The 14,106-nt window shown below is 36.6% G+C and overlaps 1 protein-coding gene across 2 annotated transcripts in view; it reads left to right on the forward strand.

Annotated features, from left to right (window-relative positions):
* Positions 1–398: 398 nt before the first annotated feature.
* The window catches only part of CTNNA2 (catenin alpha 2), a 1,309,400-nt gene continuing 1,295,692 nt past the window's right edge, over positions 399–14,106 (forward strand). For both annotated transcript variants that reach the window (XM_090281609.1, XM_090281608.1), the window contains exon 1: positions 399–615. The gene's annotated coding sequence lies outside the window, so the exon portion shown is untranslated. The remainder of the gene's footprint in view (positions 616–14,106) is intronic.

Raw genomic sequence — 14,106 nt, forward strand, 5'->3', positions numbered from 1 at the left:
TACAGCATTTCTCTCACACTGGGTCTTGTCCGGCTCCTCTTGCCTCCCAGCAACTCAGTTGCAGGTCCCCACCCGCAGGGTAACACAGTTGTCATGGACACGGCACCTGCGCCCTTCAGCAGTGCCCCGTGGCCACTGTCCCCTTCCCCCACCTGCGGCCCAAACTCAACCGAAGCCTCTCCAGCTCCGCCCTCGCCCAGCCTCGCCCACTAAGCTCTCCTTAGGCTGTGCGCTTTCCCCAACCCCCTCCCCCGCCTGTGCTTCCCCCAACCTCATGGAACCACGGGGGGCCACGGGGGCGCACGCACCCACCAAGCAGCCGCGCCTGCGCACTGACTGCCTCCCCTAGCGGCGAGCCGGGCCACTGTCGCTCGAGCTTGGGCAGGAGGCGGAGCGGGAGGGGATAGAGGGGAGAGGCTCTGCTTCCAGCCTCAAGTGCGGTGGAGACCGGGGCTGGCGGGCGGAGCAGGAGGCACCGCACCTTGGCCAGAGGCGACTGCAGCAGCTGCTGCGCTTGTCTCCACCACCGCCTCTCCAGCTCTTCTGTGATTACCCTTCCAGCTGCTTGGCACCGGTGAGATAAAGGAGGCGAGAAACTCCCACCGACCCACAGAGGTGAGTCCCGAGCAGAGCATCCTCCATCCTTGCCTGCCTCTGTCCCTCCCTCCCTCCCTCCCTCTCTCTCTCCCTCTCTCCCTCCCATCCTCTCCATCATCCCCTCCCTCCCGGCTCTCCAACCCTCCCGCCCTCATCCTTCCCAACATCCCTCTCTCCTCTCCCCTCCTTTTTCCCTTTCAGTCTTTCTTTTCATCCCTTTCTCCCTCTCACCCAGTCCCACTTCCTTCCCACTCTCTTTCTTCCCTGTCTTCCTTTCAGCCGCTCGCCCTAGAGCACAGCTCTGCATCCTTTTCCTCTTGTCTCCATCTCTTTTCCCTCCTTTCTTCACCCCTTCCCCGCTGGGCAATCCCTTGCCTACTTAACGGTCCGGATTCAAGGGCTTTCAGAAAATTGGACCCATATACTGAGAGACACTCTTGCACAGCGGATGCCTTGCATGTGCCTCTGTTAATTGGATGAAGGGTCAAGTTGGAAAGAGTACTAGGAACTGTAAGGAGAAGAGGCTTGAGGAAGAATCTATGGATTTGTGCTGTTTTAGTGGGGGTGGGGAGGGTTGTCACTTTGACATGTTGCCAACAAATCCCCACACCCCTTTTTAGCAGTTTCTTCCCCCACCCCTAGGAATTACATATTTCCAGTGCGTGTCTCACTAATTTAAAATCCAGCCTTCACTGCTTTGATTGTCCCTGCAAGAAGCCACGAGGAAAGAAGACAAGAGAACAAGAGAGAAAGAGGGGAGGGGAGAGGAAGGGTGGTGGCAGTGGATGCTAGTGTCTTTTTCCCTAGGCCTCTTTGAACTGATATTTTCAAACCACCCGCCTAACACTGGGCTTGGAATTGAACCAGTGTGTCCTTAGTCCTGCCTCTCTCTACTTCAAAGGCAGAAACTCTGAACTTTAATGTGTGTGCCCACATTATTATTTATGGAATGTTTTCATCAGCACACAAAACACTAAGGTAGATTGATTTGGGAAAACAGGGAGCAGAGGATGGAAGAGATGCAGTTTGTTCATTATGGGTTTACTTCTAAAGGAGGGCAGTGGATAGACAGTTTTTGGAGTAATGAGGTTATACTCCACATATACCATTTTGATAGCATTAGTTGTGTTATAGCCTTTAGCAGATGAACTTATACCCTCTCACCCACCTTACAGGAATTGTGCAGGTGTTTGAAGAGAAACATACTGTGTGATTCTCTTTGTAGTTTATGCTGCTGGCAAAGTTGAATTAGCTCTGGGATCATTATTAACAATGTAAAATTTCAGTTGTGTTTGCACTGCTTATTTTCAACAAATGATATATTTTACTTTGCTTTCCCTTCTGTTATATATGTTAATAGTAATTTGCCAGTTTTCCTTTTTGCAAGCATTGCTACTGAAAAGTTTATTTATATTTGGTGGGACAACCATGCCTCAGAATGTTTAGTGTATTCATCATTCAGAAAGGTTGACAAACAGTATTAGTACAAGTCAAAAAGAGAGTCTTCAGAAGCCTGTTTTTTGCCCTATTATAGGCTCCTTAAAAAAAACCCAAACAAGAAAACCATAATATCTGTAGAATAGATAGATATATTTTGTGTTTAATGGGTGTGTGGGGAGGGACTGAAATTAATTGCAGATTCAATGAAGCTGCAGTGGAAAACTGTTCTGTGGAGGAAATTATTGATTTTTTCTTTTTGTTTAAATTATTATATGCCAATGGTGCAATAGGCACTTTTACATTTTAAGGACTGTGAAGCAGGAGTTGTGATGAAGGGAATTACCTTTCAAAGTGATAGAGTGATAATTTGATTAGTAGTGCATACAGTTAGTCATCTGAATCAGTTTTTAGGAAGTGTGTGATATTAGGAATGATGGGCTGACCCTCTGTCCCAACTCCCCTTCGTAGGAATGCAATTCTATTAATGGCTTGGCTGATGCAGAAGCTATTGTGGCAGAAGTTTAGTTCAGTTATGAGTGTTAGCAACATCTTGATAACAGAATTGCAGTCAACCCTGTCTGTATTTGAATGGTTACATCACTTAATGAGCACAGTTGTAGATGGGGGTGTGTGCTATTGTTGTTGATGATGTTCCTTTTCCTGGAATGCCATGAAGCTAGTAAAAACTTTGATAGTGATTATATATGAAATTAATAAGTTAGTCCTATCCTAATGTACTTTCAGATGACTTTTCGTTTCCAATATTTCTACTGCTCTTTGTGGGGCTTCATGGATGTGGATGTGGGGAGGAGGCAGCCCCTCTGTCAGCCTGCTCATTTTTATTGAAGTTTGCTATACAGAGCAATGTGGGTGTATGCCTCAGTTTTTAATACTGTACTTACTAGAAAAAGAAAGGTACCTTTTATTTGTTTCCTTTGTAAACATTCATCCGCTTAGTGAAAACAAAATGTACAAGGTTATTAAATAACACTTGTTTACAGCACGATATTTGCCCTGGCTGGTTTAGCTCAGTGGATTGAGCGTCGGCCTGCGAGCTAAGTGTCGCTGGTTCGATCTTCCAGTCAGGGTACATCAGAGAAGGAAAACTCTGACTCCAAAAAACCTCCGCTGCCTTGCGGCATACCTCTTCAGGGGAAAGGCTAAGGGAGTAAACCCCGACAGAAAATCCGGAGCCGGAGTCCCTAAGGCGGTTTGACGTTGTAGTCAACACCGGCAACTCCTGCGGTGCACCTGAACCCAAGCTGTATCGACTCCGTCTTTCCCTTGGACCCTTCAGCTGCGAAGAGAGGGGGGTGTCTGCTGCATGGGCAACAGCAGACCCTCCATATTACCCTGCCCAGGCTCTGTAGCTTCAGCGTCATCACAAGATGTCGATTCAACACGGGAGGAGACAGATACCATGTCACTCCCGAGTCGGACTGCACAGCCATTCTCGGCGGTGCAGATAGACTCTTAAGAAGCTACACCATCGTCTCTCGAGACGGACGGCTGCCGACGACGACGACAGCACGATATTGAGAGAGACTTCAGTAGCCTGCTACTTTTACTATAATCTAGTTTAGAGATAAAGAACAACTTCTGAAGAATTTCATTTCTACAGGCTTCTGCCTTTAGTTTACTGGACCTTTAGAATGCACCATACATATAAAGCCCAACAGAATATTTTGTGTACCCTACAGAAACTATTCTGGGACATTGTTTGTGCTTCCCTCACTCAGAACTCTGAAAACCTGTCTAATCCTATGCTAAGTGGAATGAGGTATTCGAAAGAAGTAAAAGACACTTTCTTTCTTAGTTTACACTGTAGTTGAAGAAAACAGGCCTTTGCATGAGGTCATATTTCACAGTAGCAAAGACTGAGATCTTTAGAGAGTTTTAGATTTAAGTTCATGCTCTATTTAAGTACTAAAGTGTTGTGTTCTTGTATACTATTTAAGTTTTTTTCCTCATCTACAAAATGGGAATTATGTAGAGTCTGATTCATGCGGTTGTTATTGGGTTAAATGTGTTAAACACAGTACTTGGTACAAACAAAGCATGTATTAAGTAAGCATAATTATACTTATAATTAGAAGAAATGATTTAAAAACAATCCAAGACTATATGATTATGTGCTGGAAAGAAATGAAGACCAAGTGTTAGAGGAGTTGCAAAAAGGACAGATGTTTCCATAGCTAGGGAAAGATATTGTTCAGGAGTTGAGCTTGGTCAGAGACTCCTGGGAAGAATTTCATGCAGGGTGGGCACCACAGCTGGAAAAACAGAGAGGGAAGAACCCTGGTGTGTTTAGGAAGACTATTAATGGAATTTTTGGCATACAAATGAATGTATTAAAAGATATTAGGTATATTTTGTCAGAGTAATTACACTATCAGTTGGGCTAAGACCACTTCTTGTGCAAGGTCCATTTTATACTAGAATGTTCAGCTACCCAGAGGAGCTTGTTTAAGTTCTTTATCTCACCCAGAGCTCCATCCCAAGGTCTGTGTCACAGGGAGGACCCCGAATATTGTTTTTATCCTTTTCTTTTAACTTCAAGGAAGAAAGAAAACTTGACCTTTCTAAACAAAAAATTAATATCATGATAACATGATTATCACAACTCTGTCTTATTTTACCTTAACCCATGAATATTTCAGGACTGTATCTTGGAACATAATAACCAGGATTATTTTATGTTGACACAAATGAAGCCAGCACGTGTTAGGGTAATTGTATTTTCAGGAACTTTACTTTCACTTTGTTGTTTACTTTGCTTAATACCACAACTCCCCCCTTTTTTTGGAGAGGGTATTCAAGATCATTAATGATTCCAAATGGATTATGCTCTTTCGAGTATTTTACTGGGAGATGAAGGTGAGATGAAGATAGAGGGTCTATCTGGAAATGTGCACTGAGCAAGTTAAATATCTTCTCAGTGTGGCATTGCAGTTGCTCACTGGCTAAGTCTGTTCATAAATCTTTATTTTTGGTTGTTCATTAACTGTTTTGAAGTATATAGCTATGAAATATTTATCCAACAGCATAAGTGGTATAATTAAGTTATTTTATCAAAAAAAGGATTTCCAGAAAATTTTATCTGCAGGTAACAAATGTCAGTATTTATAGTGCTCATGTTTAATCCATCTTAAATATAGACACAATTTCATTGCTTTCTCCAACATGGTGCTTTTCTTATGTGATATTTACTATTTTGTAGTTCTAACAATACACAAAATTAGTTTTATGAATTTTATGTTGAGATACATAATTAGAACACGAATGTGTATTGAAAAGCTAACAGTTTAACAGGAAATAGTTTGTAGCATTTTTATTTTATATTTTGATATTTTTCTCAATGTTCTGATGTTTTAAAGATTCAGCAGATCTAAATAAAACATTTTAAAATTTATTACCTCTAGTCAGTTTCATGTTAATGCACCAGTGATTTTTGACAAATTTTACTTTTAGACATTTTCATTTTCCTCATAAGTGAATTTTACCTTGGAGATAAATTCTAACTCAACCACAAGGATAAAATTATTACTTATAACACATTATAAAAAACACAAAGTGATAGTCTGACTTTATAAAGCTTAATTTTATAGGACTTTTTCTTTTTGTTTAAAGGCTGCCTGTGTATACAACTCTTAGATTGTTACTTTTCAGCTGTGAAAACTATGTGCATTAATAGGAGTGAAATAAGCATTGTGAACTCAAGGCTGTGGCCAAACAGAAAGGTGGAGTAAGGATGATATGAAATGAGTTAATTTTGTTTCATCTTCAGCTGAAAATGTGTAACTACCTGTTTAATTAGGGGTTTTCTGTATTTTTGCTTTTATGCTGATACAATTCATGTTGTAGTTGTTTTAAAGCATCTGTATATAGGCATATATATGTATACATATGTACCTTTTTTAGTTAATAGTTTTAAAACTAGACCACAGGTGAAAAACATATATGTAAAACCAGGTTCTTGTTTTTCAGAATCTTGTTATTTTTTCAATATCTTGCTATTTTGATTGTTTGGGTTTTTGGGAGGAACCAAATAATATAATACTTGTGGGAGCTTCCTGATTGGGACAGAGGTACAGATCAGCCAATATTCTAACTTACTCCAGCATTCCTACATTAAACAAATGGACATGTGATTGAGGTTTGGGTAAAATAAATGAGTTACATTTATAAGATCCAAGGGGTATAGAAACATAAGTACAACACTTCTGATATGTTCATGTTGTGTAAGTTGGGCTTATGTTGTTTATTCCTTATCTACAGTAAATCCAAAAGGCATGATGCCTTGGTGTTTCACAACTAAAGCCATTAACTCTTGGTGGAGACATGTCTGTTCTCTCACTACCTACCCAGAAACGATGATGACTCTCCATAAATGAAAAATAGATCTCTGATATTCTCATCTGATTTTTATTGTAATTAGACAAGGGTTTGGTGAGAATCCTGCCATCCAAGTGTATCTTAAATTCATAGGGCCTGAAGGAGTTGTTAAATATTGTTAATCCTTCTTTCAGCAAGAAAGTAGAAATGTACCTTAGTTATTGCAGAAAGAGCTAATTTTCCTCAACTAGTTCTAGGAAAGGGAAGCCCACAATTCTTGAAAGTTGATTACTACTCTTCATGTTTTTCTTCAGGCATTGATACCTACTGGAGTTATTTTATAAAATATATCTTTTTCTTCCTCTTAAATAGCAAAAATGGCATAAAGAGATCTATATAGAACTCATTGAAAAAAAGTCTGCATTTAACATTTTCTTTATTCAATTATATGTTCTATGTATTTTTAAAATTACATTACTTAGCATGAATTTATTTAACAGGGATTTTTAAAATCCCTGCTCTGTGCAGAACATTGGCCTAGAGATTATAATTTTGTAAAAGCAATGAATGAAGAATCAGGATACCTGTGTTCTTTCTCTAGGTTTTCAACCAACTTATGACTAGACAAGCCTCAAACTCTCTGAAGCTCAATAATGTTTATTTTAAGTGACTTGAACTAGATGATCTATAAAGTGTCTTATAGCTATAAAATTTTATAATTCTACATGTGATTTTTTTCTTAAAAATTTCGTGGCACAATGATTTATTTATTATGTCCCATTTGTTTTTTTTTCTTTTGAAACATAAACTGCTTGCTTCATGAGAACAACCTTCATCTTCAGGGCCACGTGTTTTCCCTTTTTCAAGAAAATTGCAAATTTAGCTTCACAGAGCCTCTGGACCAAGGGAGAACTAAGAAACATTTCCTTTTCTTACCTCCTCATCCTTCCCTCTCTTTCCTTTTTAAAATCCTTCCTGGCTGAAGGTCCAAGTCATTTGCTACCTTCATTTAGGAACTAGCTTAAAGTACAGTTGGCTTGTTTGAGTAATGAGTAATGTCACTGTCTTGGAAAGACTAAATGACATTTATGCATTTAGAATAAGATATTTACTTAAGAAATGATATATACTCTAAGGTTAATATTTTTGTCTTGTTTATCCCCTTAATCCTATCCTATAGAAGTATGTAGTCACCATTTTTTCTACCAATCCAGCTCCAAATTCCCATTAAAATTTTTATAATCAAATTTGCTGATGTATATTTTATATAAAATGTACACCCATTTAAAGTACTATTGTGTGTTGACAAATATACCTGTGTAACCACCACTGCAGTTAAGATATAAAATATTTCCATTGCTCCCAAAACTTCTCTTCTGCTTGATTTGCTTTTCATCTCTGTACATTAGGTTTTCTTGTTCTAGAAATGGATAGAGATTGGATCATAGAATATGTACTTATTTTTTTCTCCTTCTTTCACTAAGCATAATGTTTTTGAGATTTGTAAAGGATATTGTGTGTATAAACTTTGAGAAGAAAATATAGGAAAAAAAGTTTTTGTGATTCAGGGTCATACAAAGATGTCTTACGATGCAAAAAACACTAATCATAAAATTATAAGAAAAAGATAAATTAAACTATAAAAAAACTTCAAAAGACACATGATTTGCTAGACCTATGTATCTCCATATATCTGAAAAAGGACTAATTATTCAAGTTGTATATAGAACTCTTGTATCTTGATAAGAACACAAACAATCCAACTAAGAATGAACAGAATATCTGAAGGAATATTTCACACAAGAAGATATACAAATGACCAATGAGCACATGAAAAGACTTTTAACTCCATTATTCACCCAAAAAATGAAACTTATAAACCACTATATTATACCACTGTACAAACACTGGAATGTCTACATTTAAAAATACTGGCAAGATCAAGTTTTGAAGAGGATGTAAAGTAACAGAAGCAGTCATAATTTGCTGGTGGGAATGTAACACCTTACGAAACACTTTGGCAGCTTCCCTGAATGCTAAAAATGCTCTTACCATACAACCCCAAAATTCCTCTCCCAGGTGGAATTAAAACATATGCACAGAGACTTTTACATGATAATTAATATCAGTTTTACTCAAATTAGCTTCAAACTCAAACCAATCCAAACATCCACCAGATTCCCATTTTTAAGTTATTCATTTGAAATAGAAAACAAACCTGCTGATACGTTCTTTTTAGAGATGTGCTGTTTACTATGTGTAACCTGGCAGCAGAGGAAAGGACTACATTCAAAAATATTTGTAAACAGAATGAGAAACCCAGAGGTTGATGGCTCCAGGCATCAGACCTAACTAAGCACAGCTTCTCCCCTCTGCCTGTCTCTGGACTCTGCGTCCTCTGTGTCTATACCTCATCCTCAGCCAGTGGTATGATGGCTGCTCTTCTAAGCATGCAGCGTCAATGTCTCTTCCAGAAAAATGAGGAAACTTTTGACAAAAGCTCCCCAACATCTAATCTCCCTGGCCAGCACTGGAACACATGGCCATCCCCAGACCAGTCAACAGCAAGAGGGAAGAGGACATCATGCACAATAGACTTAGACTAACCAGGGTCCCCCTGCTGGTGCTGGGTCTGAGACTGGGTTAGCTTTCCCTGAAGCATGTGGTTGTGTGGAAGAAGTGAAGGGGATATATGAGTTTATGGCAGTTCTGTTAAGAAAAAAAGGAGTAGTGGGAATGTTGGGTAAGCCAACAGCTGTGTTATAATTTGATTTAGAAACCTGCCATGGTATTCTTAGTTTTATGGGGAAGAAGTTGAAGTTGAAAGCTAGATTTGTAGGAAAAGAGGAATGAAGATATTTAGATCCCAGTTCACAGTATGGACTGGAAACGGAGGGAGTCTAAATCCAAGGGAACAATTCAAAGTATGCAAGTGTGCAAATAGTGACAAGCAGAGCCAGACCCATGGGGCCCATGGTGCTGGGACAGGAGGCAGAAGTCAGTGCTGGCAGTGGTCTGAAATCCAGGCAAGCAAACTCGATTGCAGTTTGCCCATCTGTGAAATCAGGACCTCAGGCAAGAAGATTTTCATGTTTTGCTTGTTACGGCAGAAACTAAAACAATAATTCTTTTTTTTTTTTTTTAAGGTGTTCTCAACTATTTTAGATTCTAACCTTGTCAAGGATCAGAGCCATACCTTGTTTTTTCCTAATATTTATGTTACAGTTCTGGGCCTGCATTCCTTTCTTAATAAGTGCTAACTGATTGAATTAAGCCTCTGAACTCATTCTATCTTTGAACAAATCCTACAGATTTCTGGTTAAACAAATATAGCAGTGCTTTCTTACAAGTTATTAAAACCACTGTTTTGGGGTTGTAGCCCTGGATCTATATATGAGTAAGATATAGTAATACTTGATCTTATGAGTTGACAATCTAGTAGAACTGAAAAGTACCTGAACAGGTTAATACCAGAAAGAACATGATAGAGTGTGTAGTACAGTGTGGTACCTACTCCACAGTGACATGGTTCTAAAGTCCAGGTGCACGCAGAACCAGAACCATGGCTTTAGTAATGGATGGGAGAGAGATGGAGGGAGGGATGACTTTGTATTAGTACCTTTTAATTCAGCCTTGCCTTGGTCTTGGAACTGGGACAGGCTGAGCCAGCAGGACAATGGGATTAATGAGCATAGCAGTGGGAGAGGTGAAATCACATCTGCTAACTGTTCAGGAGGCAGCTGAAAAGAGAGACTGGAGTAAAGTGGAGAGGCTGGGAATCAGGAAATATTTTGACACTATCTGTATAGAGGTATCTCAAGAATGCAAGAATGGAAGATGCATTGTTTAAAAAAGAACATGTTTAATTTTTTTACACTTGCATCAATGCATGTTAATTGTAGAACATCTAGAAAATAACAAGGAAAAAATTGAGAATAATAATCACTGAATTTCAACTCTTCAGTGAACGTTTGCTGAATTTCTAGTTATTTGTTTTTGTCTTCCTTCCTATGAGTATATCTGAGTTTATCGTGTAGAAATCTTCTTAAAGCTGAGATCATAGGTATATATATATTTTTATGTGTGTGTGTTCTATTTTTTAACTAAATATATTGAGCATTTCCTAGGATAATAAAAAGTCTTCTTCCACATTAATTTCTATGTTAAATTACATTGATTGGGAATTTAAGTTTCCAGTTTTTGGCTGCCTGCAGAGATAAAATGTTTGTGCTACCTGCCTTCAAATATGGGCTGCATTGTGGGCAGGAGGTTAACTTTAGGAGCCCCAGGACAGTGCCTTAAAGGTCAGTGTCTAAATAATGAGATACATTTTTTATATTTATTTAAATGGTAAATTATGCTGTCTACCTTATTTTCACTTAACACATAGCTTAGATGGTAACATGAATATAGACACCATTATTTTTTAACTGCTGCCCATTACTTACATTTTCATAGACATTAAGTTGCTGATATTTTTATACTTTAAACAATGCTGTGGTAAATATCTTTATACAAGTTTCTTGTCCACATGTACCAGTTTTTTTACAAGTAGACTGATAATTGTAATATGCATTTTAGATTTTAATAGTTGATGCACAATTGCTTTTTAAAATAGTAGTAATAATTTACATTTCACCAGCAGATCCAGAAGTACATATTTCTTTGCCCTTTTACCAATACATGATTATTTTAAACTTGGAGAAGTTTACCAATGAATAGGTAAGGATGTTATCTCTTTATTACATGAATTTGCTTCTCTGATTTATAGAGAGGTTGATTACCTTTCTTTCTTTACTTTTTTCCCCCCTATTGTGGTAATATTTTGCTTCTGCTATGATGTGTGTGTTAATATGTTTACCTAGATTTTTCTAATGGATTATTTATCTTACTATAATTTATAGGACTCATTTATATCCTCTGGCTAAAAAGAACTTTGTGGTTGTTTCTGAAGTAATGATATACCATCACAGCTTACAGTATGTTGTGATATCCAGTAAGTTATGTTTTTTCTTTTTCTTAAGTTTTTTGCCTGTTTTTGTACCTTTTCTTCAGAAGAATATGATAACTAGGTTCTTCAATTTTAAAAATAACACCCTTGGTATTTTAACTGATACTGTATTTAATTAAAGATAATTTGAGGGAGAAGTAACAACTTTCTAATTTATAGACATTTCATTGGCATTTTTTTTCCATGAAGTAAAATTTTATGATACTGAAGGACATAAAAATGAATGACATTTATTAAGAAGAGATAGTTCATGGTTCAAATATATGTGTATGTATGTATATGTATACATACACATTTATAGGAAAGTGATAAAATATTCATCATATTTTTCTTTAGTTTCCTTCAAATTTTAAATTAAATATTTTCTTCTAATTTAGATTTAGTATGAATAATTCTTCATACATACATACACTATACTGTGATCTAAACACATTTTTTGTTTTACAAATTATTCTTAATATTTGTCTCTTCCCTAGTACCCCAAATGTTATTATATTGATACCAACATGAGTATATTTGTGAATATTCCTCTTTGGAATAAGCAGTGTATACCTGGATTTCTTATACTAATTTCCAAATACTTAGTACTTTTCTAGGCCTTTATGTATATTTTACAGTGTTGTTCTGTATGTGACTTTGTATGAACTATATCTTTTCTAGCTCTTGAACTGAGTTGAGTAAACAGTGTTCTAATGATAGCAATAACATACTTTCAATATTCATGATATTAAATTTTCTAAAGGTTTATCTAAATGGCTTTATTATTTCATTATCTGATACTTTAAGTATTATTTTGTCATATTTTCATGCTGAAGCTGGTATGCTACATATCGTCTTCATCCTACATTAAGCATTGCTTTTTAAGGGATGCTTGAATACTAAGGTAGCAGCCAGTTGTGCACCACTAAGAAGTTTTGGAAGTATCCTGTTCTGGCCCAGAATTTAATTTTTTGGGACTAGATCTTTTTCCACCTTCAGGGGAAGGTTAACTTTGGTATTCTTTTCGTGATCTTCTTTTATCCTGAAAAAATGGTTACTTTGAATCAAAGCTTTTTAATGATTCTGCACATTAAGAAAATGGGCAAATTGCCCATTTTCATCTGATCTCAGGTTCATGCATATATGTCAGTATTGATTTATCATTGATGAACCCACCACATCAAAATTCTGTGGTCCATAATCAGATATTATAGAATATTGAGTATGGATGTGAAATTAGTATCAAGTGACATGTCATAGAATTGTAAGATATTTTTATTAGTGCTGAATCACTAAATCTATAATAGTTTTTAAAAATGTGCTTAATATTATGTTAGTTCTGTCTTTTCATAAATAATTTTGCTGATAAGTATGTTACAATAATACTAATATCAAAAGTTTGAACACAGATATCAATGAATAGCATATAGCTGTTTTTGTTTAAATAATCTGAGATCTACTTATCTGATAAAATGATCTTAATAACTGGCTGCCTTTAGAGAGAATTTTGTTGCTGTAGCTATGATGAATAGCTAATCTCTTAAATCTAGGTGTATTACATTTTATGGTTGATCTTAACTTACTGTCACAGAATTATTTTTAATTAAAACAAATTAATGTATAAAAATTAATGTATATTTTAAATATTTAAAATATTTTATATAAAACATAGGTATGTAACATTATAAAAAGTTTTCTCAGGTAGAATGTTAACTTTGAACAGATTTTATTTCTATCATTATAATTATGAAATAGTATATACTGTTAGTATTTTGCCTTTCATTAAAAAAAGTACAGATATTTACTAATATGTAAATATTGGAAACTTGTATACTGAAAATTTCAAAACATCATGGAAAGAAATGGAAGGACCTAAATAAATGGAGAGACATCAGTGTTCACAGATGGAAAGGCATAACATTGTTAAGATTGTACCATTTCCCAAATTAATCTACAGATTCAGTGCTATCACTATCAAAATCCCAGCTGCCAGTTTTGCCAATATTGAAAAACTGATCTGATTCTCAAATTCAGATGGGAAGCAAGAATAGCCAAAACCAGCTTTAAAACAATTGAAGGATTCACACTTCTCAGATTCAAAACTTACTCTAAAACTACAGTAATTAAGACTGCGTGGTACATACCTAAGTGTACACATGTAGATCTGTATAATAGAATTGAGTATTTGTAAATAAACCTATGTGATTATGACCAGTGTTTTTTGCTTTTTTTTCCCAGCAAGGATGACAAGACAATTTAATTGGTGAAAAAGTAGTCTTTTCAACAAATGGTGCTGTGACAACTGAATGTATGCATGCAAATGATTCAATTTGTTTCCCTTCCTTCTCCCTGTATATATATCAAAAAAAAAAAAAACGAATTTAAAATTCACATAGACTGAAATGTAAGAACTAACTATGTACCTTAGAAGAAAATTTGATTTAGTTCCTCATGACTTTGCATTAAGCCAATAGTTTCTTAGTTGTGACACCAAAAGCAAACACAGCAAAAAAAACAAAAAGATAAATTGACTCTATCAAAATGAAAAACTATTGCGCATCAGTTGTGATAAGAGATGGGGGAGGGGCGGGGTGAAGGATAAAGAGTGGCCACTGGATTTGTTACATAAGAAGATCCCATGTTGACCTTTCCCAAAGTAGCTTTAGACCACTGGTCAGCTCAGAAACCTGAAATAGTATTGAATTGAGGAGAGACTAGGAAGACACAAACTAGAAGTTTTGAGT

Source organism: Furipterus horrens, unplaced genomic scaffold (assembly GCF_987537825.1).
Source record: "Furipterus horrens unplaced genomic scaffold, mFurHor1.1.pri manual_scaffold_6, whole genome shotgun sequence".
NCBI lineage: Eukaryota > Metazoa > Chordata > Mammalia > Chiroptera > Furipteridae > Furipterus > Furipterus horrens.